The sequence below is a fragment of the Malaya genurostris genome, chromosome 2 (assembly GCF_030247185.1).
Source record: "Malaya genurostris strain Urasoe2022 chromosome 2, Malgen_1.1, whole genome shotgun sequence".
Classification (NCBI taxonomy): domain Eukaryota; kingdom Metazoa; phylum Arthropoda; class Insecta; order Diptera; family Culicidae; genus Malaya; species Malaya genurostris.
The window spans coordinates 346,298,202-346,322,944 of record NC_080571.1 but is presented as its reverse complement, the minus strand read 5'-3'; positions in this window follow the sequence as shown (position 1 = coordinate 346,322,944).

Here is a 24,743-nt window from a genome sequence, read left to right as displayed (position 1 = left end):
CCCCAACCCGTGGTGGGACAAAGAGTGCTCAGAATTAAACGCGAAGAGGGCTTCATCATTTATCGAGTTTAGGAAAAACGGAACACCTGACAATTTTAGAAACTACGCGGCATTAGACGCTAAAATGAAAAGCTTGATTAAAGCGAAGAAAAGCGGTTATTGGCGTCGATTCGTAGACGGATTATCAAGAGAAACATCAATGAGCACTCTTTGGAACACAGCCCGACGAATGCGCAACAAAAACACCACGAACGAAAGCGAGGAATATTCTAACCGCTGGATATTCGATTTCGCTAAAAAAGTATGTCCTGACTCTGTTCCGAAACAGACAATCATGCGCGTCGCCTCATCTAACAGAAACGAAACACCTTTTTCGATGGTCGAGTTCTCACTTGCGCTTTTATCGTGTAACAATAAAGCCCCGGGGTTAGACAAAATTAAATTCAACTTGTTGAAAAATTTGCCTGACTCTGCCAAAAGGCGCTTATTGAATTTATTCAATAGGCTTCTTGAGGATAATATTGTCCCACATGACTGGAGACAAGTAAGAGTTATCGCCATTCAAAAACCAGGGAAACCAGCCTCCGATCACAATTCGTATCGGCCGATTGCTATGCTTTCCTGTATCCGGAAATTGTTCGAAAAAATGATTCTGTTTCGTCTAGATAATTGGGTCGAAACTAATGGCTTACTTTCAGATACACAATTCGGCTTCCGCAGAGGCAAAGGAACGAACGATTGTCTTGCGTTGCTCTCAACCGAAATTCAAATGGCATTTGCTCGTAAAGAACAAATGGCATCAGTTTTCCTAGACATCAAGGGGGCTTTTGATTCAGTTTCCATAAACATCCTATCCGAGAAGTTGCATCAGCATGGTCTTTCACCAATTTTGAATAACTTTTTGTATAATCTATTGTCCGAGAAATACATGTATTTCGCGCATGGTGATTTGTCGACAATACGATTCAGTTACATGGGTCTTCCTCAGGGCTCATGCTTAAGCCCCCTTTTATACAATTTTTACGTAAACAGTATTGATGAATGTATCAACACATCTTGCACGCTAAGACAACTTGCCGACGACAGCGTTGTGTCTATTATAGGACCCAAAGCTGCCGATCTCCAAAGACCATTGCAAGATACCCTCGACAACTTGTCGACATGGGCTCTTCAAATGGGTATCGAGTTCTCTACGGAGAAAACTGAGCTGGTAGTATTTTCAAGGAAGCGAGAACCAGCACAATTACAGCTTCAATTAGGGGGTGAAACCATAGCTCAGGTCTTCACCTTTAAATATCTCGGGGTCTGGTTCGACTCCAAAGGCACCTGGGGATGTCACATTAGATATCTGAAACGAAAATGCCAACAGAGAATCAACTTTCTTCGTACAATAACCGGATCGTGGTGGGGTGCCCACCCAGGAGACCTGATCAGGTTGTATCAAACAACGATATTGTCCGTGATGGAATACGGATGTTTCTGCTTCCGATCAGTGGCGAACACTCATTTCATCAAGCTGGAAAGAATTCAGTATCGTTGTTTGCGTATTGCCTTAGGTTGCATGCAGTCGACTCATACGATGAGCCTCGAAGCCTTAACTCTCAAACCCGTTTTATGTCCTTGTATTTTGATTACATGGCTCAGAATATTAATCCTTCTTCGTTTGTTTCCAACCGTGCTCATTTCTTGGATACTTCTAATTCTACTGTGTTTTTCGACACATCCATGATAGAAGAGATTCGTGGAATTCCGGATCACGTACGCCCTCGAGTAGCCCCAAATATTTTTTATAACAAATTTAGAACAGTCAACTGTGAAAAGATGTTTTACACTGACGGATCAAACATCAACAGGTCCACAGGCTTCGGCATCTTCAATCAAAACATCACCGCTTCTTACAAACTCAGTGATCCGGCTTCAGTTTACGTCGCAGAATTAGCTGCTATTCAGTACACCCTCGAGATCATTGAAACCTTGCCCAAAGACCATTATTTCATTGTCACGGACAGTCTAAGCTCAATAGAAGCTCTCCGGGCAATGAAGCCAGGAAAGTATCCCCCATATTTCCTGGGGAAAATACGGGAACATTTGAGAACTTTATCTGAACGGTCTTATTTAATATCGTTAGGCTGGGTCCCTTCGCATTGTTCCATTCCAGGCAATGAAAAGGCAGACTCAAAAGTGGGCGCATTGGAAGGTGATATTTATGAAAGACCAATCTGCTTCAATGAATTTTTCAGTATCTCTCGTCAGAAAACTCTCGAAAGTTGGCAAACTTCATGGAGCAATGGCGAACTGGGACGATGGCTGCATTCCATTATCCCTAGGGTATCGACGAAACCTTGGTTCAGGGGGATGAACGTGAGTCGCGATTTCATTCGTGTTATGTCGCGGCTCATGTCAAATCACTACACTTTCAACGCACATCTCCGGCGTGTTGGGCTTGCGGAGAGCGGTCTCTGCACCTGTGGCGACGGTTATCAGGACATCGAGCATGTCGTGTGGTCGTGCGTAGAGTATCGTGACGCCAGGTCGAAGCTACTGGAATCCCTTAGGGCCCGAGGTAGACCGCCTGAGGTTCCGGTTCGGGATGTGTTGGCGAGTCGGGATAGTTCATATATGCTTCTCATATACCAGTACCTCAAACACATTGATATACAAGTGTAATGTGTTATTCCTCGCTCAGAAAGTATAATATCCACCTACAGGTTCGACACTAACATCCGCCCGATTCTCTCGATCCCCGTCCCTGTCCACCATCTTCATTGGAACTAACAAGATCTTTTTTTTTGTTACTAACTTTTTCGTTCCCCCTTCCCTGTCACTTCTCCATCTCGATGGCAACTAATTAGATCTCTGTCGTTTTCAAACATTTTGTTCCCACATCCCCTTTTTTACCACGTTTTCCACAATATTTACTTCTCTTTCATTTTCTTCGGCAATATCATCATCACCGCCCACGGAAGACCGCTCCAGTCGAAAACCAGCATGCGGGCCACCCGCCGGGCCTTCGTAGCCTGGGGGTGTTTCCCGCGGACCCACATGGACCAACGCCATCTGGAAGACTCATGCAACACTCAATTCATCGACCACTGCCGATCGCCATTACGATTTACGAGAACCCGAGACGACATAGTCAAATGATACTATTATAGTTTTAAGTTAGTCGTTAAGTAAGATTAGAAAATACCCTTGGCATCTTAGAGCTTAAGCAGTGTGCCTAAAATTATATTACATTATTGAAAAAAAAACCACTGTGCACTGGTAGCTATCATGCTGTTGAGTTGAAATGGTATCAATTCTATTTGTCAATCAGCACGAAACACGATGATATCAGCATGCGTGTAAACTTACATCTTCTGAGTACGACGCAAAGCTGTATAACGTGCAACTTGAGACCCCACTATGCGGTCATTCACCTCTTATACAGGACTCCTATCACTTCCTCACCGCGGAGCCGGCTGGGGTGCGAGCAACCTTAGTGAAGATCGGGTAACCATTCCCGGTGGGAGCTATAGTCGTATGTTGACAGGGAAGAGGAAAATGAGCTTCTGTTTCCCCATATCAGGGGCGGCTCAAAACAGTGTCTGACCCGGGGCTGAAGATGAAACGCGGTGTCTCTTCAGTTATAACGAAGGTGGCAGCCCCATCACGAGACTAGGTATCGCAGCCCTGGTAAGGTGGCATACCGTAAAAAACAAACACCAAGAAAAACGAAAAAAAGGAAAGAGCTATGGAAGAGGCTTTTGTGCCCTTCCAGAAAGAAGCTGCGAGAATAGGATTGAAGATAAACTCTACCAAGACTAAGTACATGGTGGCTGGTAGAGAAAGAGGCAGCTCAAACGGTGTAGAATCCGCGGTGGAGATAGATGGAGTATTATACGAGATTGTTTACGAGTTCATATATCTTGGAACAGTAGTGACATGCGATATTGCAGCTGCCAACTGGGCTTCCTACGGGCTCCGTAACCAGCTGAAGTCTCGTAGCTTGAACACACGCACCAAATTTGCTCTATACAAGTTGTTGATACTACCTGTAGTCCTATACGGCCACGAAGCATGGTCGTTGAAGGAAACAGATGTTCCTGCGCTCAATACTCGGCGGCAAAGAAGAGAATGGAGAATGGCGCAGTCGCATGAATCATGAGCTGTTTACAAAAATGCGGACATTGGAAGACTTATAAAACACGGCAGACTACAGTGGGCTGGACATGTAGCAAGAATGTCGGAAGAGAGAATGATCTACGGAAGAGAGAATGGCCTTCCATTGAATAAAAACCTGGTGGGTTGATGTACTTTTCCACGAATTGTACATTATTTTTTGACAACCACTGTAGAACGGAGTTGGCGTTGTGGGCTGAAGCCAAATCCGGCCAGAAGAGAGAAGAAGCCTTATGCTTTCTGTACAGTGACAGCATTCTCTTCTTCAAACATTCTTCCTCGTACACTTTGGCGTTAATTGTGCCCTTCGTGAAGAAAATCGACGACCGCAAACCACAGGTACAAATTGCTTGCCGGACCAACACCGTCTGCCCAAACTTTTCCATCGCCACCGTGGTGTCAGCGTCGTCCAGGTCCTGGTACACCGATTTTGTATAACATTGCGGTCCGGGCAGCGCTCGAGAGTCTTTCTTGGCATAGGTTTCGTCGTCGATCAAGATGCATTCGTCTTTATTCTGTAGAATCCGGTTATACAGTTTTCGCGCTCTTGTTTTGGTCTGAACTTGTTGTACCAGGGACTTTTTCGACACCTTCAAGAAACGTTTTCAGGGAGTTCCGAACTTTGATCCGTTGAATCATCCCGATGCTGGTGTTGAACTGCTTGGCCAAATCCCGCGTCGACGCCGATGAGTTTTTCCTGATGTACTCAACCACTTTTAAGTCCCGGCCGGGCTGGCTGGGACCCGTTTTTCTACCGGATCGGGTCAAATCCTTCATGGAAAGGGTCTTACCGAACTTCTCCATAGTATTTTTGACACTGGTGTGGTGCACTTTCACCCGTTTTGCAATTTCGTTGTACGTGACACCACTTTCTGAGCACCGAGTGTGCAGAATTTTCTTTCGCGTTTCCGGATCAATTCGACTCATCATTGAAACGATAAACCGTACCGAAACCAATCGATTGCGCAGCTGTTATTGACATGTAAACAAACATGTCACCGCAAAACACGCTCCAAAAAATAAGTAATTTCAGAGTAATAACTGTTTGAATGTTGCTAACTACTTATCGATACACTCCTTAGTACATATTTGAAGCATTCTGACATATGATTAAGTTCTGAAACACGTGAGTATCCAGGCCAGGTTGAAAGACTGGCCGTGTTTTACACAGATTTGAATCATACTTGTAAAATTTTGCCATTTTACAAGTCACGTTCCTATGAATTGTGTCAATATATTTTTACTGCGTTCGCAACGCAACGAAAACTGAAAAAGTAATGCAATGGAACACCAACTATGCTGATAGATATTGATATTGGAAAACAAGACATCAATGCACAGTGATCCGAAACGGGAAATTAGCGTGACAAAAATATTTTCACTATTAAATATTAGTTTTTTGTAGTTGGTGTCTTCACACAAGTTGTTTGTAATCAAATGGCACTCCTTTTGATAAAAAATGTTACTGGGTGGTCCTCATTTAGATTGCATTCTGAAATCTAACTTTCTTAATTGAACTCAAAAATGATTTTGTTGTACAATAAAGTTGTAGGAAATTTTATTTTGAGCAACTTTGCTGAAAAAAGCACCTCTCTAGCTGTTCATTTTATCGAGTTACATCATTTAGGGGTTAGCCAAATTTTGTGCTAGAGCACATAACCGTTTTCATTATTTTTACGTTTCGTCTTTGACTCATCAGTGCAGAGCAGTTCAAATTGAACTGCTTAGTGCTAAACTCGGCAGTTCAATTTGAACCGCTAAGCAGACGTAAAGTTTCTGCTACTTACAGAACACTTTTTGTTTTGCAACGAAGTGCAATGTCTTTTCTGACGTGCCGAACGAAAACGTGTTTTCGACTATTTCTGGCCGATGCAGGCCGAGTTTAGCACTAAGCAGTTCAATTTGAACTGCTCTGCACTGATGAGTCAAAGACGAAACGTAAAAATAATATGAGTTACATCAATTTTCCCGAATAAAAGTAGGGTGGCTCCTGAAAAATCACCTTTTTTGTTCCAACTTTTTTGTGAAACGTTCCAAGGAAAAGTTGTCTTCAGAAGAGTTGTTGTACTAATCATTGCGAACAATTTTGTTCGAACAAGCTTTTTCATATGAGCTACCAGTAAAAAGTTATGATTATTTTTTCATCAAAAACTAGTCAAGCTTCATATATCAATATTCGTTAGATGCCAGATCGATAAAAATGTATCCTATGCGGTTCCTGAAAGGTCATAATACAAGTAAATATAGAAAATTGGAAGGGTGTTATTTTTTTAACTTATTTAAATTAGTTTTAAAAATACCTTCAAAAAACTCAAAAACATTGCATAACTCTTAAACGTCTTAACGTATCAACATACTTCCTTCAGCAAAATGATAGTATCAAATCAGTTCTACAAGTGTTCCATATATTATCCATTCGAAAAATGAGACACACAAAAACTACAGCCGAAAATAGATAGAAGAACAATTTTAAATAATTTATTACCAAAATAGGATTAGAGATACTGTGTAATATGGTTATTTCGAACTAGTTGGCCATGATAAATCTATGAACAGAAATTTTCATGATCTCGACAACCATTCCAACAAGTTGGTGCAAGTTAGTAAAATGCAAATATTTTTATCCACATCGTGCCGAGACGCGTTTAAGAGTTATGCAAAAATTTTGAGTTTTTTTAAGGTATATTTAAAACTAATTTAAATAAGTTAAAAAAAATAACACCCTTCCAATTTTCTCTTAAATTTTTACTTATATTATGACCTTTCAGGAACCAGATGATGCCACATAGGATACATTTTTATCGATCGGGCATCTAATGAATATTGATATTTGAAGCTTGACTAGTTTTTGATGCAAAAAATATAACTTTTTACTGGTAGCTCATATGAAAAAGCTTGATTGAGCACAAGGTTGCTGATCCTATCAATGAAACAATATTCGTGAAATATTCTTTTCACCGGCGATGCTCTACCCGTGCGGCGAGCAGTTTGTATATATTCCGTGTCTGCTTTATTCATTCTTTCCTTCCACTCAGAGAATTGAACCGCTTGGCAAAGCAAGCAAGCATCTTATACCGCTGACAGACATGTGATTTCCGTACAATGATTTCTGTACAACGTTGTACGCATACAACAATGAGGTGACAGACATGTTTTGCGCACAGAATGAATGTACTGTGCTTCAGAAATCTTTGAAAAACGGTCTACTACACTGGAATATAATCTGATAATGGTTTTATTAGGTTTTTGAGAAGTTTAAAGTTGTTATGCTATATTTATGAAGTAACACTGAAAATTATTACAAGTATTTCTTAAATTGAATATGTAACGTGTTCTGCTTCAATTTACTCACACTGAAAGACATGATTCGCCGTTCTCTCTATTCATACCCAAAATAAGACTCTTTCTAAACAATTTAAAAACAAGTTTTCTTTCCATCGAACGGCATTCAACCCGATGACACAAGACAAAGTAATAAGAAGATTTAGAGTTTCCAGAAGTGAATATAGGGGACCAATGTTATAAATGGAATTTCGATAGGTCATCAATAAACAGGATGATTACACAATTGGTTTATTCATGTATTGGATATTTATCGTTTATTATTACCACATGTGCATTCAAAATATGAATCATTATGTTTTTAAATCCATTTCAACAATAATCTTATTTGTTATTGAATAGAAAACAATTACTCAATAGTGCTGATTTTTTGTACAAATATGAGTAAATTGTTTTCCTTATTTGTATTTCAAAACTTCACCAAATCAATGAATATTTCTTGGTTTGACTGCTTTTTGGAAATATGCTACAAAGTATATAAGTTTTATGCTGCTTGTTAGCAATTTTTTTTTCAAAATATGACGATGGTTGTTTATTATGCTTATGACCGACATGTGATATCGGAATCACTGTACATCATGAAATCACATGTCTGTCACCCTGAATCACGGTGGTATCACGCGAGCATCATGATACAACGGTGATTTCCGTACTACGGTCATTGATCGTTGTACTGTGCAAAATCACATCACTGTTTACTGCTACCAGCGCCATTTGCGAGCGATGGTGAACTCATGAAGCAATATTTCCTTTCGTCTGAGCATCAAATAATGAACAACCATCGTTTTGTTTCTAAAAAATCTCTGTAAAATGCTAACAAGCAGCATAAAATTTATATATTTTATAACGTTGTAGCATATTTTCAAAAAGCAGTCAAACCAAATTTGGTGAAGTTTTAAAACACAATTAAGGAAAACAGTATATTCATATTTGTACATAAAATCAGCACTATTGAGTAATTATTTTCTATTCAATAACAAGTAATTTTATTGTTGAAATGGATTTAAAAACAAAATGATTCATATTTTGAATGCACATGTGGTAATATTAATCGATAAATATCCAACACATCAATATACCAATTGTGTAATCATCTTGTTTATTGATGACCAATCGAAATTCCGTCTATCACAATGGTCCCTTATATTCCATTTTTGAAACTCTAAATCTTCTAATTACTTTGCCTTATATCATAAGATTGAATGCCGTTGGATAGAAAGAAAACTTGTTTTTAAATTGTTTACAGAGTCTTATTTTGGGTATGAATAGAGAACAGCGAATCATGTCTTTCAGTGTGGGTAAATTGAAGTAGAACACGTACCAAGTAACATATTTAATATAATGAATACTTGTTGAAGTTTTCAGTGTTACTTCATAAATATAGCATGACAACTTTAAACTCCTCGAAGACCAAACAATTATGACAATTTTTCATAAGATTTATGAAGCAAAATGAAACATCAAACCTATGTCAAATCTATTTCGGGATGATTTAAAATTCAAGAAGGTTTTAAAACTAGCTTTATGGTAAACATAATCCTTTTTATGAAAATTTCGTAATGAATAAACTGTTACGTTGATAGCATTTTTCTGAAATATGTGTGTGCCATGCCGTTTTTTATGATTACATACTAAGAATATCTTAAATCTATTTACTTTTTTGGTTCCGCTGCATAAGAAGCACTGTGTTCCGAAAATTAGTTCTACATTTTCTGTTTTTATTTGATGTCAGTGAATATTACGGTAGAATATCAAAATTGTGGACATCATTTATTTTCTAATGCTAATTACATTTAAACTAGTCTAATAGTTCAGAGAGGCATTGATTATATCTGTCATAAATCAGTTGCTAGGAATGCACTTCAAACCGCAATTTTTTTGGTTTCTATATTATCGTTCATCGAAGCTGGGAAGTCAAGCTAGGAATCAGAATCAGAACAAATTGGCTCAAATGGCACGTTCCCCTTGATATTTGGAGATTTGTGCCTTAAAAATAACTTGCCTTAATTTAACGATGAATGATCGTAGTACGGAAATCACCGTTGTATCATGATGCTCGCGTGATACCACCGTGATTCAGGGTGACAGACATGTGATTTCATGGTGTACAGTGATACCGATATCACATGTCTGTCATAAGCATTATATGCACTCTGTTGGCTCACAGTGAGTTCGTTTCCAAGCGTTTAGGTAGAAAGCTATTCGGTGGTGCTGATGACTCGCGTTGAGTCGATTTTTATACTCACGGTGATTCGTTCTCTGTGATGTATGGCGGTACGAGTGAATGACCGCCCAGGATAAAATTTTATTCCTAAATAAAGCTTATAATACCGCTGACAGACATGTGATTTCCGTACAATGATTTCTGTACAACGCTGTACGCGTACAACGATGAGGTGACAGACATGTTTTGCGCACAGAATAAATGTACAGTGAAACGAAAAAACTCAAAATTTAGCTTAATTTCCCAGCTCCGATGATCGATAATATTGAAAATAAAAATTTTTGTGGTTTGAAGATTATTACTAGCAACTAATTTATGACAGATATAATCTTGGCTCTCTGTCTTAGCTATTAAACTATTTGTGTGTGAGTGTTCATTAGACGACAGTATCACTCATATCATTGTTTAAATGTAATTAGCATTAGAGAAATTTAGATGTTCATAATTTTGATGTTCTACCGTAACATTCACTGATAAAAATAAAAAAAAAAAACAAATATAAATATAGAATGGAGGAAATATGAAAGGCTTTTAGAACTAATTTTCGGAACACGAGCACTATTTTTTTGCAACGACGCTGATTTCTACCAAAATGGTGATGAATCACTAAATTTTGTTTGTAAATCTTACCGACTTTTGCCAAATCCGCATAAATTTCAAGGTGTTCAGTCATAATTCCTTTTTCACCCGCATATTCACGATAAAAATAAGAGCGCATAAGCTATTAAGATTGAGTCTCAAAATAGTAAATAAATCTAAGATATTATTAGTATGTAACCATCAGAAACGGCATGGCACACAAATATTTCAGAAAAATTCTGTCAACGTAACAGTTTATTCATCACGAAATTTTCATAAAACTGAATTTAAAACCTTCTTGAATTTTTAATCATTCCGAAATAGATTTGACACATGACACAAGGCGAAGTAATAAGAAGATTTAGAGTTTCCAGAAGTGAATATAGGGGACCAAAGTTATAAATGGAATTTTTATAGGTCATCAATAAACAGGATGATAACACTATTGGTTTATTCATGTATTGGATATTTATCGTTTATTATTACCACATGTGCATTCAAAATATGAATCATTATGTTTTTAAATCCATTTCAACAATAATCTTACTTGTTATTGAATAGAAAACAATTACTCAATAATGCTGATTTTTTGTACAAAAATGAATAAATTGTTTTCCTTATTTGTATTTCAAAACTTCACCAAACTAATGAATATTTCTTGGTTTGACTGCTTTTTGAAAATATGCTACAAAGTATAAAAATTTTATGCTGCTTGTTAGCATTTTACCGAGATTTTTTTCAAAATATGACGATGGTTGTTTATTATTTGATGCTCAGAAGAAGGAAATATTGTTTCATGAGTTCACCATCGCTCGCCAATGGCGCTGGTAGCAGTAAACAGTGATGTGATTTTGCACAGTACAACGATGAAAGACCGTAGTACGGAAATCACCGTTGTATCATGATGCTCGCGTGATACCATCGTGATTTAGGGTGACAGACATGTGATTTCATGGTGTACAGTGATACCGATATCACATGTCTGTCATAAGCATAAGAAAGATATCGAATCTTTTTGAATTGTCTTCACTGCACATTTCTTCGGTGTTTGCTATACTTTAATCGTGATTTGTAGCGGACAACTTTGATACCTGCCAGGATATGTTATTGATTAACCATCAAACTGGAAAAGGGTAATTAATGGAGCATTTTTGTGTGTCGTAAAATATGTAACTTTCACTCCTATTCCGTATTTCTATAATAAATTCATTTTGTGTTTCGATCGAGTTCGACTTTTCCAAACAAATTATACCTCATTCGAAATCATTGGTATTTTTCACTCGGTCGAATGTAGGGTTGTTTATTATGCTTGAGAAGTAATAGTCCCAAGTTTTTGTCAATTATTATTTTCTCTCATGATCGTGAAACTATTTATGTACCGATTACAAAGCCATTCGACGATCGTTACCTTAATAATTATAAACATATGTGATGACACTATTAATTGCTTTTAATTTCATGTTAATCATTCATAATAAACTAATAGTATTTGTATTGACTTCGAGACAAGTTGTGTCGAACCAAGTCAACTACCAGAAAGATTGAGACCAACTTTGATGATAAACACTATCAGTTCGTACAAATACTAGAAGAACCACAAACACCAAATAATTCCGTCACATTCAATATACAGGGCGTTAGAGCTACAATATAATAGAAACTAAAACCAAAATAGAACTTCTATAATTTTGTATAAGGCACTAATTTGGAGGCCAACACAAGATTTTTCTGAAGAATGATATTTCTATTACTATCAAAAACAAACAAACTCTCTACAGTTACTTGTTGCAAACTGTACCATAAATAATCGTGCAATAAAGACCTTCCGCAGTTTCCAATAACGAAATGAATGAGAGCTAATATTTCTAAAAATCAAGCATCATACAATCAAACATAACAAAATTATCTGTTACTATCACGTGACATTAGTGACGTTAAATAAAGTGGAATTAAATGCACAATTTATTTTCTTGCACGTATATTCTCCTGCTATCTCCTTATTATGTGATAACAGAATTATATTTCATTTGGACTCTTTGTATGTGATCCTTGAAAGTGAGATTCTTATCACATAGCATAAAAATATTTTAGTAAAGTAAGAAGTATTCACGTAAACATTTTATTGCTCAACATAGTTTTAAGGTAAATAATACAATGAGTAGTTTCAAAACTGGATGTGTGATATGAGTAACAGAAATTTTAAATCGCACTATCTAACAAATCGATAAACCACGCGGATTGTGTTATTTTTCAAATTGAAATCGTTTCCTCTGTAATATGAATATTGTAAAATGCTATGAAATTGGATTTACAATTTCTTCTTTTAAAAAAAAGCTGAAGCGATAACTTCGGGATTCAATTGTAGAATGTTATATTTTCAATACCCTTTTGACAGCAATATCAGATTGTAATCTTAATTTGATTTCAGCTCATCAAGTTCTCAACTGATATCACATTACGTTATTTTTCTGCTGTTTGCTTTTGGGAAAAAAAACTTACGAGGCAAAAGCTTTGTGAAACTATTAAATGATAATATTAAATGCAAAAAAAATTATGAATGCATTCAAATAGGACCAAGTTAATAAGGCGATACAAAAATGCAAAAGTAAATTTCAATGGAACATCTATTCCTCGAATTCTATGTTGCGTTTCACAAAATGTTTCGACATCCTGTGGCAGTTGACCGGAACCACAACCGTGCTCCTTAATTTAAAAGTCTTAATTTCCTGATCGTAGTACAGTTATTCTAATCGATAATTTGCATAGATGTATGGTAAAAGATGCTGAATGAGTATTTAGTTAGTAATGACTATTTCTTTGTTAGCCATTCTTCTTAATTGCTTTGATTTTTGCAGAAGCAAGCAGTAACGTGGCTTCTCAGTAGGTTCAAACGTTGTGGAAAACCCTGCACTCCTATTACTTCTATAAATCAAATCTATGCGAAGAAGCGTTAAATTGTGTTCATTATAATAAAACCATGAGAAAATAAATAATCCCTGGAATTAAAAGTTTAGACTTGCCTCTATAATCAATATTCAGAATGTATTTTTGTCACTGTATTTGCATTGCACATTGATATTGCGTATTGGACTTCTGACATCTGAATATCATTATCTGCTAGTGAAAATTGCTGCATAGATGATAATCGTGGGAATGATCATTCATAATCATATGTTATTTTAAAGAATATCACTGTAGATATTTCAGTCCATTTTCAAAATTTAAATAAAACAGATATCAAACCAACCCGAAAGAATATCAAAAGTGTTGCTACAGTTATATATGGAAAATAATTTCTTTTGTTTTATTTCTTATATAAGCAAAATTTTCACTTTACAAAAGTGATTGTCCCCAGGTCACCATATGTGATTCAACTCCAGCTTTTTAAAAATCTATCTGCCATTACTTGCCCCCAAAAATTTAAACAGCACGGAATACGAACGTGAGAATAGTATTCGGTGAAATCTGCATAAACTGTTTTAATTAGTTTTATTGCAGTAGGAAGTACGATTTTAAACGACGTTTTAGTGGACTATCAGTTTAATTTTTATCCAACCCAATCGTTTCGCCATCTTCCAATGATAAGTAATGATATTACGTTTAAAGTTTTCTAAGCAAATTTGTGATGTTCAACGCACACTTTTTATCAGGGCAATATTTACGAGTCAATTAAACTTCTTAACTTCAGCAAAATAAAAATTTGCTTCCATCCCATCGCTAATTTTTATCTTCAATTTTTTTCGAACACTTGCATTCATGATTGCTGGCATTTTGACTCGCAGTGAGTCAAAAATTGACTCAATGTAAGCGCTATTCGTGCCTGATGATACCTTCTCTTGAAATTGTAGAGAATGGCACACGGCGGAGTAGCAACCAGCAAGAAAAAGCAAGATCTCTTCTCTCTCGCGAGTCGCTCAGGCAGTCACATATTAAGCATAGCTTTTGCCTCGTCCGGCATTACATACTTTGCTGTCTCCGTTCTTGAATCGTTCGCAGGCGGTGAACGTTAATGAGTTGCGTGAGGCGAATTTCAGCAACCTTGGTTGAGCAAAATCGTATTCAATGATTAGTACAACAACTCTTCTGAAGACAACTTTGCCTTAGAACGTTTCACAAAAAAGTTAGAACAGAAAAAGTGATTTCTCAGGAGCCACCCTACTTTTATTCGGGAAAATTTATGTAACTCGATAAAATGAAAAGCTAGAGAGGTGCTTTTTTCAGCAAAGTTGCTCAGAATAAATCGGAAGGGTCCAAATCTGGAGAGTATTCTATCTGAGCTAAGAAGTTATGTTTTTGACCGCTTTCGCTGTGTGTGTGCAGTATTAATAGTTCCTTTCTTCATTTCTCCTGGTAGCTCGCAGTACAAGACACCATTTCGATCCCACCAAATGCAAACCATCGTTTTCTTTCCGAAGCAAATTGCAGTCCTGTCACGATCCGGTCAAGAAAAGCCTTTATTTCAGGCCGTGAAAGAAAATCTTTACTCAGCCTTTTTTGTTTTGTTTTCTTTGCTGTCTATCATTCAGCTCATGAGGAACCCATTTTCCGACCTACAGAATCCTTTCCAATCAATAAACATATCCCGCGAATGCTCTCTACTTGGCAAGAGCTTCGATATGTTCACTTTACTAAATAAGGCCTGTGAAGGTGTAGTCTGTGGGCATAACTATTCAGACAAGGAATTCTTATAAACAATTTGAGATGTTCTGAAATGGATTTCAGTTCACTCCCGGTTAAGACAGCTTCAGTATAGCTGTTGAACTGGTGACTGAACTAGTGTCCAACTAATCAATTACCTAATAATAACAATTGCCAACGATGAATTGTCCTGTTGTTATTGCTTGGCTTAAAAAAAACGCCAACAGAACACTTCGGAACATCCGGTGAGCAATTATTTTTACAGAAAATGTTCATAATCATATTCAGCACTGCACAAAAAAAACGGGGCGAACAAGCGGTTTTCCTAGACCACTACCACGAAATGTGCTCCCACTACACAGCACAGGCCACCAAACGATGTCTCACGCTCTGGTCCAAAGCCTCGAAAATTGCTGCAGTATACAAGGGCTGACATAAGTAAGAAACTATGCAATTGTGTACAGAGCAGAATAACAACCACGCCCTAAAGCAGCTCCCCACATGCTTGAGTAGCAGCATCTTCTCTGTCTCTAGCATCTCGTGGAGCGTGGAGCCAAGAAAATCAATAGTATTACAAAACAGCGTTTACTTGGGAAGGCCACTCCATTCTATCCCAAAAACATATACTGAATATTTAATATCGTCTCGCCCAGGCACAAAAAAAAACAGATGTCTTTCCTTTTTTCCTTTGCTTTCTGGATGAAAACACCCACCCTCCTGTGACGGCATTTTTACGCTACAATAAACATTCCATTGTCTAGCGACTGTCTAGCGAACAAAAGATCAAAGTCCCCAAAACATCCTGTCAGCGATTAGGTTAGTGCCATAAATTTTCAACCCTGATGGGAATCTCCTCCGACGCGACATCCAAACGACATCATCATCATCATCATCATCATCAGCTTCATTGTACATGCTTTCTATAGAAAAACCAACTGAATACAAAACAACTGAACTGAATAAAGGAAAAATATTGATTTTGTTCTCGTCCTTCCACGTTTTCTCTCTCTCTCTCTTTCTAGCACACACACTCTTTATCTCGCTCGGTCTATTCTAAGCCCCATCCCATCGGTACTGGCTTTATTGAAAAGCACACTGCCACCCACTGGGCCCACCCATCCAACTCCCACTCTCGCCACCGAAACATCGCATCCAGGACACGAAAACGAAGTTCCTTCTTCGTATTCAACATAACACAGTGCCATTCTACGGCTCCGGTTCTGCGCTCTGTTTTCCGTTGTATTGAATTGTAATGAAAATAAATGCTCCGAACGAACCGGTGAACGAACGAACGAACGAACGAATGAACGAACGGGATACTGACTGGTGCCGTGCTATTCTCTTCCGCTACGATCCTCTCCGGCCAAGGAACAACCTCCGAGGAACGGAACGATGGGATGTGTATTCATGGTACAGTGCTACCGTTGTGTATGATTGTATAGTCTTTCTACCAAACCCCCTACCCCACTCCTTCTCCTACTAGACATCGGATTCACGGGATCATTCTGCGAGACATAGAGAAGAAAACAGAACAGAAAGACTTCATATATACCAGCACAACAACACAATGAACCTCTCTCTACTATACTATAATACTACACTGTACTATACACACATTCAGTTCTATCGAAGCCACCCAGCACCGAGGCCACAAGGCAAAGCAGAACACATAGCAGGCTGTGCACCGTATGCTTCGTCCATCCATCCATCCACCATTGCCACAGCACATACAGCATCCTTTTTGTGTTTGGAAACGAGAAAAGCATGCTTTATTTTCCCTTCGCTCGTGTCCCACCGTGCTATCGCGGTACCTCCGTCGCCATCGTCGACACCACCACCACCACCACCATCAGTCCCTCATCCACACGGTATCGAACGAATGCTTTTTCGCTCCCGGTTTCTCACTGTGCGAGCCAGGCTAGGAGTGGGTGACTTTGCTTTGGTGTTGTGCAGTATAGCAACCAGCCAGCCAGCCAGCAGCGCACATCGGTCGACACAAAAAGCAACCGCCCATCCGCCTACTGCGCTTCGGGAAAACCCGGATCGGGTCGAAAGCGTTGCAGAAACGGTCGCGGTGTGGTTCGGAACGAGGTAAAAAGCGAACAAAACGAATAAAACACAACACAGTGCTCACCACACCGTGCTCCATTCAACTGTTTTCGTGAGGAGGGGGGAAGGGGGCTCAGAAGAAGGACAAAAAAAAGAGGATGCGGGAACTCACTGTGCTGGCAAAGCAAAGCACAAAGCAGTAATACGGTTAAACAGGATCAAGAAAAACCGATGCCGGAATTCCCGGGTTTTTTTGGAACGTTCCGGAAGAGTCAATTGTTTGTTTTTCCACAGCGGATAGAGTTCGGTAGTTTGCTATGCATATTGCATTTTGCAACTATTGAATCAAACACTAGCGTTATCATGAGAGAAACACTTCAAACTGTTGATTAAAATCCATATGTTTGTCTTTCTCGTATACCATTCGAGTACGCAAAATGTCTGTGTGTGCGGATGGCTGAGCTAATTTTTACAAACTTAGGTTCAAATAAAAGGTCTTACCCTATTGTAGAATATTTTTATAAAATGATGTGAAATTTAATATGCATTTAAAATAATTTTCAATTTTAAGAGTTATAAAAATCTAAATTTGCTTAGCCTATAATTTTATGTACAATTGTCTATGAACTATTGCTTATATACCATACAATGACACTCCGTGATTTGTGAGATCAAACAATTATAAGAGAGATAGAAGATAACTATTGTTAAAACAGCAGAATAGAATTCGGCTTGATGAGTAAATTAAAACGACACAGCCGACAGTACAAGTTGATCACTAGAAGTGTGCACAATAAAAATTGAAGATCGCATAGCACCCAAGTTTATTACCCTCGCTTTGCGTTCCCGCCTAATTGGCATTCCGTAATCTCGTCAAGAAGTAATCTTTTCGATTGTGTCCGTCACTAGCCTCCGGCTAGTCGCTTTCGCGAATTTTATTTTATTTTATTTTTTATTTTATTTTTATTGTTTGATTCCATCTGACTGAAGTCTACATGAAATATTACCTAATATTATATCGATGAACTATTTTTAATCCGTGTTATGAATCGGCAAGATGGTTCTCCGAATTCGAAAAACTCTTCGACAGATGTAAAAGTGCGGATCATTGATGTAAACGGTTCGTAAAGTCCAAAGCTAGTACGATGGAAGCGAGGTACAAGTAAGGATCCATGACGCAGAGATCTGGATGGCACTCTGATGCATAACGATGACAATAGATTAGGGCTGTCGACTTCTCCATTCAAAAGCTTTGCAACAAATCCAGCCTGTTGGATACAACGACGTCGTTGAAGAGTTTCCATATTTAGCAGCTTGCAGCGAGCATCATACGGTGGAAGATTTATCGGGTCACGCCAAGGAAGGTACCGCAATGCATATCTGATGAACTTTCGTTGCACGTTTTCGATCCTTAGGCTCCAGGTCAATTGATAAGGATGCCAAACAATTGAAGCATTCTCCAGTATTGGTTGAACGAGAGAGCAGTAGAGAGCTTTTAAACAGTACGGATCAGAAAAATGTTTTGATATCTTTGTGATAAACCCTAATTGTCGATTAGCTTTTGCAATTACTGCCGATCGATGCAAATTGAACGTAAGCTTTTGATCAAGTAGCACACCTAAATCGCTAAATTGGTGAGTTCTTTGCAGAATAACACTATCAATGACATAGTCGAATCTTATTGGCTGTTTGGTACGATGGTAGGACATAATCATGCATTTTGAAATGCTCACGGTCAGCTTGTTTCGATGACACCAGTCGACGAATTGATCTAATATTGTTTGAAGGCAAACGCAGTCCTCAGTAGATCGAATGATGAAATAAATCTTTAAATCATCGGCATACGCTAATTTACATCCAGGCCTCAAAATTCGAAATATGTCGTTGAAATACAGAATGAACAGCAATGGACCAAGGTTGCTTCCTTGGGGTACTCCGGACGAGTTAGAGAAACTGGAGGACTTAGTTGAGCCAAGCTTAACACGTAGAGTTCTGCAAGTCAAGTATGATCTCAGCCAATCAGTTATACGCTCTGAAATCCCTAGTTTAGATAACTTTCCAAACAGAATATCATGGTCAATTGTATCGAAAGCCGCTTTAAGATCCGTATAAATTACGTCCACTTGCGCTCCGTGTTCTAAGTGTTCTAAACAAGTTGTTGTGAATTGGAGAAGATTTGTGGTAACTGATCGTCCGGGCATAAATCCATGTTGATCGTTTGAAATATAGCATTTAGCTTTAGCAAGGAGAGCATTGCTAACAATAATTTCAAAAATTTTGGATGCAGCTGAGAGACTTGTAATGCCACGATAATTTGCCACATTCCGTTTATCTCCTCTCTTGAAAACAGGAACTATAAACGATTGTTTCCAAATCGCCGGGAATCGAGATTCAACAAGTGACTGGTTATAAATTCTACACAATGGCTCGGCAAGAGCTTCAATATTACGGCGAAACACGACGGAAGGTATACCATCCGGACCGGGCGAGAACGTACTCCTAAGTTTCCGAGTAGCTTTCCTAACCATATCAAGTGTAACATAGGATACATCAAAATCAACCAGGCTATCAGGAACATCCAATACAGCCAAGTCAATTTCACTCTTGGTAACGTAATGCGCGGCGAATATTGATGAGAAATGATTGGCAAACAATTCGCATTTCTCCGTACTTTTTGATGATTCAGTATCGTGTAAAAATATACTTGTTGGGACCGAAGAGCACTTTCTCGTTGAATTAACGTAGTTCCAGAACTTTTTGGGGTATCGTCTCAAATTAGTTTGCACACGTAAAACGTAGGATTTGTAGAGCGACGAATTCAAATTGCGATACTCATTGGATGATAAATGAAAGCTACGTTTATTCTCAGCAGAACGATGTCTACGTAACCGTCGCTGTGAGGCATTACGTTTTCGTTTCAATGATCGCAATAGTGATGTACTCCAAGCAGGAGAAATACTTGGCCGGCGAATCGGTACATGAGTGTTCATCCAGTTATTTAGCACAGCACAAAAAGTTTCAGCCATTTCGTCAGTGTTCTTCCCATTAAATAAATTCACCCAATCAATTGCGGTTAGTGCAGTAAAAAGCATATCAAAATCGATTTTATTGTAATCCAACGGCATCTCGTCATCAACAGTGTCGTAATTCAAAAGCACATCAGAAGCTGCAAGCGGAGTGCTTATCACCAACGGCGGATGATGACGATCAATTGATAGGAGCGGAGAGACGGAACACGTAATATCAACTGTCATATCCTGGGAACAAAAGATCAGGTCGAGTGTGCGATCTAAATGGTTGCGAATAGGATTCATCTGTCGTAGATTGAAAAAATCCATACTATCAACTAGTAACGAGGAAGCTGTTGGCAAGGAGGTAGAACTATTAGGTCGAAGTCCTTCGTCATCCAACCCCCAAGATAATCTGGGCTGGTTATAGTCACCACATATCAGGACGTTCTCAGAACCAAATTTGATTAGCTCGTTGACTGAATGAATATGTGCACTCATCACATTGACATCATTACTAATATCGGGGGGAATATAAATAGCACACAACAGCAGTCGCTTACGTCCCATTAACATCGACACGCACACTTGCTCAATGGTTTCTCCCATAGTAACGTTGACAATTGAGCTGATAAAACGATTGTGTACAGCAACCAATACTCCACCAAACCGTGTTTTTTGTCGTGAATACGACTTACTTTACTATGGGGTGCCTTTTCAAAATTTACCCTCTGAGAGAGTGATAAGTTTTTGATCGTGAATATCTCCTGTTGTATCTAATGAATCAACATAATTCTTGCTACATGCCATCGGAAATATGATCACAATTTTATGATAAAATTTTCAGTTGTGTGACATAATCTCAAATAGTTCAAAATTAAACTTTTCTGAAATGTTTGGTAAAAAGGAGTATCAAAGAGGATAATTCATATGGCGCGTTTGCCTTTCTCGCTCAGTGATCTGTGGAAGGATTTATATAATCTAACTACCAATAGAATCGAAATTTTTCAACTTAAACGTGTATAGCAAAAGCATTGAAGTATTTCAATAGTACACTATTGAAAAACCTATCTCATTTGACCCATGTCAACACCAGCCAATCAGAACGCGTTCTGAGGAAGAGAAGAAAATAGCTGCTGCTGTACAACAAATCGTTCAAGAAAAATGTTCCGAAAAGTGGTGAATATCGTAGTGAGTTCCTCAATTTGGTCCTTCTGAATGCTAGAAACGAATCCCTACAGCATATTGATAGTTTCTTTCAATAAATTATGCAAATCCGAAATGAAATAATCGACATTAAAATTCTATATGCGGCTATTTTTATAGCCGTTAGGACCGCCCATTAGTGAAAAAACTACAAACGAAATCACATAAAAGGAAATCTCAACAGTCCAGTCATTAGCATTGGGAAAAAACAACGTTGGAGAGCATTACACAATATCAGCCGTTCTAATGGCTCTAAAATTTTTCTAAAGAACTATTAGGATTTGTTTTTCGCAAATCGCAGGTAATTATCCTCAGTTTAGTGCAAATCAAGAACAATTTGGTTAGATTTGTGCACTTTTCGCTGTGTGAAATTCACAGTAATCGAGATCAAGTGAAGCCTTTTTTTGCGAAAAATGTTCCAGAGTTTAATATCGTGGAGAATTACGCAATTTGACCCTTCTGAATGCTGGAAATGAATCCCTACAGCATATTGATGGTTTTTTTTTCAATAAATTATGCAAATCCGAAATGAAATAATCGACATAAAAATTCTGTATGCGGCTATTTTTATAGCCGTTAGGACCGCCCATTAGTGAAAAAGCTACAAACGAAATCACATAAAAGGAAATCTCTTAACAAAAATTGAATCAGTTTGGATTCTATCGCCACTGCGAGCAGATGTGTTTTGTGTCGTTTGCAAAGCTAGTTTCGCTTTCGACAAGAGCGATTACGTCACAGCTGCCAGTCATTTCGATGGATGGAAAAGCAACGTTGGAGAGCATTATAAAAAATCAGCCGTTCTAATGGCTCTAAAAGTTTTCTGAAGAACTATTAGGATGTGTTGTTCGCAAATCGAAAGAAAATATCCTCAGTTTAGTGCAAATGTAGAACAGTTTGGTTAGATTTTTGCACTTTTCGCTGTGTGAAATTCACAGTAATCGAGATCAAGTGAAGCCTTCTTTGTTTTTGCGAAAAATGTAGAAAAGGGGAATGCTTGCATAATTCATACAATTGATCAACTAATTGATATTCGGAAGTGTTAAGGAACATGTCATTTGTTTTCGTATTCACGACATCCAGTTAGGTCTCTGACATTACCCACCCGCCTTTTTGCTGTTCCGATTGTTACGATCACAACGATGCACATTGTACGTCCCACCAAATAGTTGCGATGAGTTTATTGCTGCATCGAGGCCAGTCTCGATCAAAATAATCACATCGAAATTGCTTTCAAGTGCGTTGCAATAAAATTCGTCAATTTTACTCCGTAGTCCACGAACATTCTGGTAGTATATCCAAAGACGGCAATCATCACTAGCTGGAAACTGCGACGAAGAAGCATCAAATCCGGAAATATTAGGAATAGTATAATACTCGCCTTTGGTGGAAACCCTAGGGTTTCCACCGTCAACAGAAAGCCGCCGAGAATAGTTATCATGGTTGGAGCAAACCCTAGAGTCTCCACCGTTCACAGAAAGATGAACAATAGTGTTGTTAAATCGATTTAAATTAGTTACAGCTGATTGATATGGCTCGGTGTCCTTTGGTTTTTTGATAACTCGACAAATTCACGGAACAGTATTCCATCCGGCCAAACGGAAGCATCATGAGCTAGTTCTCTCAACGATGGATCAAGTTCAACTTTGAACGATACAAACGTCAGATTGGTCACATCTATATCCTTCGGCACTAAACGAATGATGTCGACCGGCACCGTTATCTTCAAGCAGCGAGAGACTATTTTTTGCATATCCTCCGTAGTCACAAGAGGGTGAAAACCTGATAAATAGAGCCAAAATTTTGGTTGGCTTGTCATGGGTGTCAAAGATGGTGCGGATAAATCAGTTATATCTATGGTACTGGTGCCGCGATCAGATGGAACACCAATAGGTTGACCTTCATTACCACGGCGACGTTTAACACCAAGCCTCGGCCAGTCATTCTTGGTGCGAATCGAAGATTTGTCCAAGAGAGAGTCAGATGATATGCAACGATCGACTTTGTCGTTCAGTTTTTCGACTAACTTGAACAACTGATGCACTTGTGCTGGTAAGCCATCTTCAGATAATTCAGCAACGGATGATGAGGTAGCTCCGGATGAAACCATGTCGCAGATATACTGTTTAATACTCTTGCCGTTTAGTTCTTTTCTACAGTTTAGACATACAAATAATGCCTTTCCTTGGGTAAAGAGCTCACGGTTGGCACGACGAAAACTAAATCCACAGCACTGCTGGCTGATATGAAAATAACATTCACAGAAACCACAGCACAACGGCTCAATTTCGTTTATTTCCAACTGACATTCACTGCATTGTTTTTTCATCTCCATGATAGAACAAAGGAAGGAATAGCACCAAACAGCAACTGAGACAAATCAAGATCAATTTTGCACTAAAACCGAACAATTATAAAATGAATTCACAGATCAGCGACGACGGGTAATACGTAAACTACGAATTAAGAAACCCTTCGACCCGGCGTTACGAGTCCCGTTGGTTCGAACATTTGGTCCTTCGAGCCGGATCGAAGGACACCCCCGGTCGGAAGAATTAGTGAGTGCGGCACTAACTGAATTCTAAGTACCGATTGTGTAACACGTGGAAGAATTACCGCCATTGCAATTGTGGTGAACAATAAGTCAAAAGAGATATGTATAACCGCCTAAATCCAATTGTGTTTATTGTATGATAAATAATAGCGCGAGGTTGGCGTCCTTTGGCGTGGCTTGGGTAGCGCCATCGCATTTGATACAATTACAAGATATCGGAGATATCATACCAAGTTGACAGTTTATTTCGTGGCAAGTGACTACAACCCCCAAAACAGAGTGTGTGCAACCGATACGTGCGTTTTTCTCGTGATTTCGTCGGGAAGGATTTTCGTCCGCGTCGGGAAGGATCTACTCGATTACGTCCGCGACGGGAAGGAGAACTCGATTCCGTATTCCGCGATCGTGCAAATTGAATTCGGTGCACAATGTCGATAAACGATTAAGTGATTTGCTAGTAACCAGAAAGGGTCTTTATGTGATTAGAGACTCCGTCGAAGCATTTGTGGCAGAATTTAACTATGACCGAGATGTATGTCAAGTTTTTGTTCGCATGGAATCGTTGGATAGAATGTACCGAGACTTTTTGGCTGTACAAGGTGAGATAGAAAAAGCAGACGATCCAGAAAAGCTTGATGATCACCTTAACGAACGAGCTAATCTTGAATTGCGATTCTGTGAGGCCAAAGGATTTTTGATGTCGATTCGAGTTCCAGATCCAAATCAAACTGCTCTCAATGCGTCGATGATCGCACCTCAGCCACCCCCAGCCAGCAACTTTCATCTGAGGTTACTGAAGATTGATCTTTCCAAATTTAATGGAGATTTTTCAAGATGGCTGCCGTTTCGTGACACATTTAGTTCAATGGTCCACTCTAATACTGATATCCCCCTCGTGGCTAAGCTACAGTATTTGCTCCAGTCGCTCGTTGGTAAAGCACGAAAACCATTCGAAAGTGTTGACATCGAAGCTGATAGTTATGCA